Here is a 9,953-nt window from a genome sequence, read left to right as displayed (position 1 = left end):
GTAAGAGTTTTTTCACTAAAATTGACAAAGGGGGAGATTGTTAGATCATAGCTCGGTTGAACCCACCAACCGTTGGTTGTCATATTTTAGTTAATCAAAACTCATTTAAGATTCGTTTGATTATATACTAGAGTCAACTTCGTATATGTTAGCTTGAAAGTATTAGGATATGAGACATTACAAGTATTGTGAAGACTTGAAGAAGTGAAGAAGTAAGAAGGTACAACGACAACATCATCTTTCCACTTGAGGTTAATGATATTTGACTTGAACTTTTTCATTCCCTAACGTATCTTTCAAGTTGTGCATATTGAAAACGGAACTGCGAAGCATGAACACTCTAGATAGACATACTATTAAGGAATACAATATGAGGTTTATTGCTTAAGCATTAAACTTTGTAGATAAGACATCGACATAATCGTTTAAATGCTATTGTGATTATGTATGAGTATGAGGTGAGGATTTAATCCTTGGAAACAATGTTTTACATGTGTGTTTAAGGAAGTAAGTTCATAAACTTGTTTATGAATCGAAAAGGAAATCGCCAGGCGTTATTGGGATTGTTATTCATTGCATATCTTGTGAACAACCAATATGTGTGATTAGTATAACCGCTCATGACTTGTTTGTGTTCTTGGTAAAACTATTCACAAAGACACGACTTTTGTATTGGTATGACTTTTATTAGTGAAACCGATCTTAAGTAATCACCTGATATGGTACGATCGAGTTTGTGATTTTGTGTAAGACCGACTCTGGGTAAAGGGGAATCGATCCTAGTAAGAGGTGCAACACATCACAAAGGGGAATCGATCCTTGCATGAGGTGCAACATGTTTTAGCAGAGAGGGATCGAAGTTTCGATAGGGATCTTTAGACTGTTTGTAGATCTAAAGATGTCTTGTGATAATTCTTTGTTAACAAACTCCATTCTGTGTGTGATTGTTCACAAGATATTCAAGTTGTTGTGTGCATGCGTTTATTGAAGATCTAAGAAGATTTGAAGACAAAGAAGATATTGAAGATTTCTGATTTGGGGTTCATAATCTTTGGTGTGCATAATACTTGTTTCGGTATAGGGGATCCAACTATAATCGTTTTATCCTTGTGATAGATTAGATTGATTAGTTGTGTATATCGGCATCAATACAATTATTTCTGATTAAAAGTATTGATTACAAAATCTTAACAATTACTTCGGTAGTTGATCATAAGATAGATCTAAGAACCTGACGAATGAGTTTATTGAGATAAACAGAAGAGCCTTTGTCGAACTCACATCACTTGGTTGAAAAGAGTTTCTACCAAACAGATTTGTTGTTCCTTTACTGTTTGGAATACGAACCAAAGGAATTGTTCCAAGTATGTGACTTATTCATAAGTTGGAGGCGTGGGAATGCAGTCGGAACTAGGTGAACTATAGGTTTAGTTGCTTGGTCTCAACTATACGAAGTTGGTTTGATTTTGTATAGTGGCTTAATCCTGAGAGTACTCAATTCTGGACAAGGTCCCGGGGTTTTTCTGCATTTGCGGTTTCCTTGTTAACAAAATTTTGATGTGTCATTTACTTTTATTTTTCGCAATTATAATTGTTCTTATTATAATTTAAAGTAAATTACACAAACGTTAATTCCTATTTTACTTGATAGTAATCCTATTGTGTTTGGTTAAGTCCTAACCTCTTATCAAGTAAACATACTTCGTTGTTGTATTGTCTCGATTCGTATCCATAGACGATCATCCGAAGTGTGAACCGATTAGTTGTATTGTGTCGACTAAGTCCATAGAAAATCACTTTCGGAGAAAGGACTTATAGGTAGGAAAAGTTTTAGCTTGAGGTATATTTGGGTAACCTCGCCTTTTCACTATGTAAAAGTAATATCAAAACAAACTTGTAGATTAGGGTTTATTATATTCTTCAAATTAAATTGGAAGAGAAACCTAATTATTCTACAAAAGGAACAACTAGAATAAATATTGAGATATCTTGTTAAAACTTCTTAAGGAATTTAGGAGACACCTTAGTTGAAGTTTTCTTTCTAGTTCAGAATTCGACCAACTAGTATCGGTATACGTTCGTGAACTGAAATCTATCAAATCTAGGGATTATGATCAACAATCCTTGAATGACCTTATATAAGAAGAGAAGAACCTTAGAATAAAATTTTTTTTATTGATTAACCAAAATTACAAGTTACGAAACTATCAAAGAGATTATTACCAACTCGGTTTTGTGATCCCCAAGGCAACGACCTTTCTGTCTCACTCTTGTTTACGAACAACATAAGTAGTGGAAAACAACCTTATGAAGCTTACACCAGTTTTCCAAGAGGTGAATAAAGACTCTCCTTAAATTGAGAGTCTTTCCTAAGTTACAACTCTTGCATAAATAATTACATAAATATTTGCTTTCGCATAAGTTGTATTTTTGTAAAATAAATTAGAATTTAACTTAGTGAGGAGTTTAAAACATCACACACACTTGAATATGGTAATCAATTGTATATGGAAGAATATCCATCTAGCTTAGATAAGGAAACATCAAAAACTTGACCAAAAAAAGGCATCTAGTCATGTTTTCAAGATCAAGTCCGTGAACCGTTACAAACAATTCGTGGAGTGTTTCATATTCACGAACTTTGCTTTAATAAATCACTCATAACTTCTACGTTATGACTCGGAATTTATTTAGACCAATAAGAACCTTCTGTTTTTTCACACCACCAATGTTTTATCCAAAACCACCACCGAGTCAATTTTACTATTTAGAATATTTGGTATCCACCAAATATCAGACTTCGAAAAAAACGATACTTGCGTCTCAATCATCCGAGTTTATTTTCCCTATGCTACTATACGCAAGCACTAATTTACCGCACACGTATACCCAAAACCTAATTTAGTTCTCACTTTTTCTTTTCTCTTAATATCTCTCCATTTCTTTTGCTCGCCGTTTCTTTTCTATTCAAAACCCGTAGCTAATATCATATACTTTGATTGATTTTGTATTTATTGCTCACATGTGATAATACATGGATCTGATTCGATATTCTATTGATTATTCGCAGGTCACAACTCTCTTCTTTTTCATAAACCCCAAAGTCAAATAATAATTTTGTGAATCCTAACTTTTATTTTAGTTTCACAGTCTTTGTTCCATCATTTTATCTACTAACCCTTTTTTTTTTCCTTGGGTGTTGTTTTTTGTTGTTTTTTGCAGGCATTTTTTTTTCTTTTAGAACAAACCCCCCGCCCCGTTTTTGATTATCAAGGAATTAAAAAAATCTCCTATTTCATGCGTCCAATTTTGGCAATAGTTGGAGTGTAAATATTCATAAATGGTAATTTTCTTTTCTACCGAACATTCATGATACCAGTGGCAAAAGGAAATTTCGGTCTTTTGATTTTGTTTATTCTACTCACCGTTTCTTCTCTATTTTAAAGTCATGTTCTGATTTTCTAATATCATCATGCACAGACGGTCAATAATTCTTTCTTGCCATACAATGAGAAGAAGATCAATTTGATCAATTTTTCAGGACTACTTTTATTTCTGAAGGATAAGAATATGCATTAGACCCACGTTAACATGTGTTTAAACTTTATTTTTATTTTTCCAACATTGAGGGATACTTTTGACCAGATTTAATAAGGATATGAATACTTTGAATAACCAAGTGCTGTAAGAAATGATATTCCGGACATTATATAATTAGAACCAGTAGCTAACTCTAAATAATCCATAAATTGTACATTGTCTATATCTGCTACTAGTTAAAATCATATTGTAAAGAAAAGATAATTCAGTAACTAAATGCAACTAGTAACAAGTTAGTAATCTTAAGAATATGTTAGTTAAACCTGACATATTGACCACAGACTTCTTCATAGATAGTATCTCATAAATTCTTCAAAGTACCAATTTCCTTCAGATTCAACACGTCATCTTTTAGAAGCTTAGTGAGAAAATATGCGCCTTCATTTTCTTCACTTCCATCATAACAATGTTCACCATAATACACAATAAACCAGGGAAGACCATTCCTCTTAAGATTGGAGATACCTGAGATAATATTTTGGATGATTTCAGAAGCTTTGTGATGGTCTTCATGCTCTTTTGAAATCATCCATGGTTTCGGACAAGCATCGCATGATCTATCCTCATCCATAATTTCCTGTGTGCCACTACAACAACAAGACCTATCTCATCCATAATTCCTTGAAGTGACATAGCAACCTTTTCAAAGGGGGAGTAGAGATATAAAGGAAAAACCACCTCATATTTCTTCGCAAGTTTTATCCCTAAAGCAACCCCTTTCAACTCTAGACAAAATTGTGAGACACTCTTCTGATAGACACATTTATGTGTCTGATTTATCTCAATTTTATATATTATTAGTGTTCAATTTTGTATTTATTATGGTGTTTTATGTGTGTAGGTATTTTTGGAAAAGAAACATTTTTAGAGAAATCAGCTCGAAAAATTACTAAAGGCACCCGAAAAATAATAAAGGCACCCCAACTATGGATAAGGGTACCCCTAGAAATGTGTTAAAAACACCCCAGAAATGTGTTAAAAACACCCCAGAAATGTTGTTGAAAACACCCAATGAAATTGCTAAAGGCACCCCCGAATTTGTGAAGGGGCACCTCAATTGTTAAAGGGATACCATATTTGGATAAGGGGCGACCTTCATCTTACTCGTTTGAATTCTGAGAATTTGTGGGAAAATTGGTTTTCAAGAACCAGAATTAGGGATGGAGATTTGAAGGTGTTAGGAAGAGACTAAATCACTGAATTTCTTTGGGATTGATCTGTTTGGCCAAACGGGGCTGATAAGGGTCTTATAATCGACCAGATTTGGCTGGATATTTGGATTGAAGAAAACAAAGAATATTATTCTCGGGTTTTTTGAAGAAAGATATATCGATTAACCACGAGTTCAAAAAGAACTCTCCCCCATTTTATGGAATTCCTAAGAGAACAACATTGCGACCTTTACAAGTAAAGGATTTTTGTGGACATCGACAAATTCACTAATAAATTTGTATCCATCATCATCATCATGAGATGATGTTTAAATTATATAAATACAATAAGTAATAACTATATCTCAAGGGAGTCGAGCAATACCCAAGAATAATCATGAAGATCATGTATAAAAATCATCTTATCTAAGATAGAATCTTGTAAAGAACATACATGATTTGATTTACTCTTGGAAGGAAAAATCAATCCTTTATGCAAGGATTTACACCATGAATGGTTACCAAAAGCGTATGAAAAGATTTTCTTGACATAGAAAAATATGCACATATATATAAGAATATACAACCAATCAAGAATCGTACATCATATGTTCACATATAGACCAAAAAGGTTGTGAATATTCAAGCAATAACTATGTTCAATAACACTCAAGAATTAAACTATGAATCATGATCAAGAGAGATTTAATGATCAAAGTTGTCTTAGAAGTGTTAAAGAGTGTTTTTCTAATGCCAGACATTGAAAAAGCGGGGGTCTAACAACTACACCAAATATTTCGCTTAGCAATATGCATGGACTAACTCCAATATACTTTCAATAGAATCAACTAGACAGTCAGACTCAATCTTAAAAAAAGTATATCAAAGAGTTGTATCTCAATTTATCAATTCAATCCGCAATCAAACAAATAGGAATTTTCGAGCCTGATTGAATATAAGAAATAACTTGAACGGTATCAAAAACCAATATCCAAGTGTCAATCAATTTAATCGACAACCAAAGGTTGGATTCACAATAAATTGAACTTACGCACAACCTGTGATATTTCAATTACATAAACAAATATAATGCGGAAAATAAATAACATAGACACCAGAAATTTTTTTAACGAGGAAACCACAAATGCAGAAAACCCCTGGGACCTAGTCCAGATTTGAACACCACATTGTATTAAGCCGCTACAGACACTAGACTACTCCAAGTTAACTTCGGACTGGAACGTAGTTGAGACCTAACCATTCTCACACAGATCAAGGTACTATTGTGTTGCTTACGCCTCTTGAACCACGCCGGATTCTGCGCACTTGATTCCCTTAGCTGATCTCACCCACAACTAAGAGTTGCAACGTCCCAAAGTCGAAGAATTGATAAACAAATCTGTCTCACACAGAAAAGTCTATTGAACAGTTAAATATTTCTCCCACATATATGCCTACGAGTTTTGTTCCGTATTTGATAAATGATGGTGAACAGGAAACAATTGATAAACCAGACTTATATCTCCGAAGAACAGCCTAGTATTATCAATCACCTCACAATAATCTTAATCGATTAACGAAATAAGATATTGTGGAATCAAAAACGATGAGACGAAGATGTTCTACTATTGAATATTTCCTATCGGAGAATAAATCTCGAGCAAATCTTACAGAAGATAGTACTCAATCACAATAGAAAACAACAAGATCAGAACACGCAACTACAGAGAAAATAGTTGCGTCTGGCTTCACAATCCCAATGAAGTCTTTAAGTCGCTAACCTACTGGGTTTTGGAAAAACCTAAGGTTAAAAGAGAATCAACTCTAGTCGCAACTAGTATCACAGTGGAGGTGTGGGGATTAAGTTTCCCTCACCGTATACATAACAGGGCATTTCTTGGTGAGGATGCACTTTCAACACAATCAAGTTGTGTTGAGGTGAACAATGTCTTGCTCACCACAGGTGACATAAACCGACTTTTCCGCAACCATGGATTTTTCACAATCTATAGTTTTTGGCTTATTTTGTTTCTTCTGCCACCGATTCTTGTGTTCCACTATCGAATTATCATGAAAGGGATCACTTTAGAACCTTTCATATCCAAATTCGTTTTTCCCAAGAAGTTTTCAAATTCCAACAACATGGATACTGCCTTCTCCATAGTCATGGAATTTTCTGAGAGATCATTCTTTTTCGCACTCAAAGCATTATTGACTTTCTTTGGTATCCACTTCTGAGTGCGTTTAGGAACAACCAGAACCTTCTTCCTGAAAAAACAGGGGTACAAAAACCACACCCAATATTTCGATTAGCAATCTCTATGGACTAACTCTAATACACTTTCAAGAGAATCAACGAGACTCAATATTAATAAAGTATATCAAAGAGTTATATCTCTCTTTCTCGATTCAGTACTTAATCAAGCAAATAGAAATATGCGAGTCTTATTGAATACAAGAGAAATCACTTGAACGATACCAAAGACCAATGTTCAAGTATCAATCAATTTCAATCAACAACCAAAGGATGGATTTCCCAATTTATTGATTCAAACGCATAACCTGTGATATTTCAATTATAAAGATAAACAATATAATGCGGAAAAGAAATAACACAGACACCAGAATTTTTGTTAACGAGGAAACCGCAAATGTAGAAAAACCCTGGGACCTAGTCTAGATTGAACACACACTGTATTAAGCCGCTACAGACACTAGCCTACTACAAACTAACTTCGTCCTGGACTTTAGTTGCACCCCAATAAATATTACACTGATCCAATGTACAGTTATGCTCCTACGTCTCTGATCCCAGCAGGATACTACGCATTTGATTCCCTTAGCTGATCTCACCCACAACTAAGAGTTGCTACGAACCAAAGTCGAATACTTTAATAAACAAATTTGTATCACACAGAAAAGTCTACAATAATAGATAAATCTGTCTCCCACAGAAATACCTACGAGTTTTGTTCCGTCTTTTGATAAATCAAGGTGAACAGGTGTTTATGGGTGAAAACTGTTTCTACTGGCTTTGGTAAATTTGGGTGTATGTGGATGAGAAACGAATCTAAACCCTAAAAAAATGCACTGCACGGGAGTACTTTTGATTCGAGAGATCAATCTATATAATTCTGGCCTAAACCAAGAAATGTCGTTACAGACTTGCTTCGGTCACAAAGTGAAGGAGAAGGGGTTGATCTTAGGGAGGGAAGCGAAGAAGGTGTTGAGATTGTGAAGATGTTGGTTGTTTATGACTTGTATCAGAATGTTGAACTGGCTTGCACAATGTAAGCTATAAGTTCTGGTGTTTTCTGGATACTGTAACAACACTTGGTTTTTCTCCGTCTGTGTTGGAAATAGGTGAAGGACCTATTTATACAAGTCATTGAACGAAACCCTCATCTCATAGTAAGTGGAGGAGGTGAAGTGATGGAGTAGTGGGGCCGTGTATGGATAGTGATTGTCACACGATCACATCTTTTCCCACTTCCCTCATCACTGTTAACCGTCCACCTTTTCCTAACACGTTCTCGTAATGGCGCGTTGCACGTTGCACGCTGTAAACCGCCAGACCAATACCCCAGTAAATATCCCCCAGTTTGTGACATGTTCGATGTCTCGAATGAGTGGGTCGAGTCGTGGGACCCTCCGCAGGAAATAACATGTGGTGTTATAGGTTAAATAACTAATTTATTTAAGGAGTTGATATTCGTGAAATACTCGATGCATGTAATGCATCGAAAACAATCAATACGTATGAAGCATCGCAGTTTTAAAGATTAACCGAATAAGTCGCGGATTAAGCGTCTTAAAATAGCATCACGTCCAACCATCTTCGAGTGATCGTTTGGAGGCCGCATGGGCGAACCATCCCCTGGCCGATCACTCCCTGTGGAAGAGCGGCGGGCGGTGATCATCGAGGTGCTTCATTGGTCGTGTAGCTCTTAACCTAGGCTGTCCGACCAAGCTGGAAAAGTTGGATGTACGAGATGGTTTACGGCATATATCTACGACCGTTGATGGAATTTTAGGGTTTTTAAGAGGTGCGCAAGCATCCATATTTGGTGGGACCGATCGGTCATGCATGGAGGCGGTTTGTTGTTGTGCACGTATATACCTCTCAGTCCCATGAAGGCTTGATCTAGGACACTCAAATTGACTGGCAAAGATGAGTGGTCGTGATCGATTTGCGACAAAAATACATTGCCGCAAAGGATTTGGAAGCCGCGTGACATGCCACCTTCGGGCGTGCGTTTCGAGGCGCTCGGCCATGGTTCGCCTAGGCCATCTAGTCACACGCATAGGTGGGCCCACGGTGATCATGTCGACATCCATGGGACCTCCTGAGTCTATATCTACACCCTCCGTTTAGGCTGGCGAAAATGGATGGACACGATCAAACTACGACAGATATGCATCGCCGCAAACCCTAATTAGGGTTTTTAAAAAGGTCACGCACGCGTGACTTTGGGCAAACGGTTTGACAAACCACGCTTCCCCTTTGGGAGGACCGACCGTGTGGTGCCCGCGTTGGGCTGACGGTGAACATATGTGCACCTTCCTGATGGTCCTAGGCGCGATCTATGCCATCTAAATATGTTGGTTAAGCTTGATGAGTGTGATCGTTTTAAGACACTAGTGGAATTTCCGAGATCTTTTAAAGCATCACACCAGCCATGTTTTTGAGCAAACGTTTCATTACTTCATGGCTTTGCCGTGAGAAAACCGATAGGGTAGGGGAGAAGTGGGCCCGCCAACGTGTGCGTTGACGCTTCTCTGATCATTCATGGGATGATATAATACGTCCAACCACGCTTGCGAATTTGGACGGTTGCGATGGTTTTAAGACTACCCCGGACAGTCTACGTCCGATCGAACCTCTATAAAGCAGCACCGCCACCCTACTTAGGGTTGGCGTTTGATGGTGCTGTGAGGTTTTCGTGTGATGTTCGACCGGCTAGGGCACAAGTGGGCCCGCCGGTGGTCATCACGTCAATCGCCTATTCTTGCCAGGGTTTGGCTAGGCTTGTTAAATTGCGCGGCCAACTTGCGTGGCCGCGATCGTTTCTGAGACTGATATGGACAGTCCAGATTTTCCTTAAGGAAATTAAATATGTTCGATCGAGCTGAAAGCACATCGATTCGAAATTCTCTTTGTCAGAGAGTGATGTAGCCTGTACGGGTATTTTGTACATGTCT

Source organism: Papaver somniferum, chromosome 5, assembly GCF_003573695.1.
Source record: "Papaver somniferum cultivar HN1 chromosome 5, ASM357369v1, whole genome shotgun sequence".
Taxonomy (NCBI): domain Eukaryota; kingdom Viridiplantae; phylum Streptophyta; class Magnoliopsida; order Ranunculales; family Papaveraceae; genus Papaver; species Papaver somniferum.
This window is presented reverse-complemented; position numbering follows the sequence as displayed.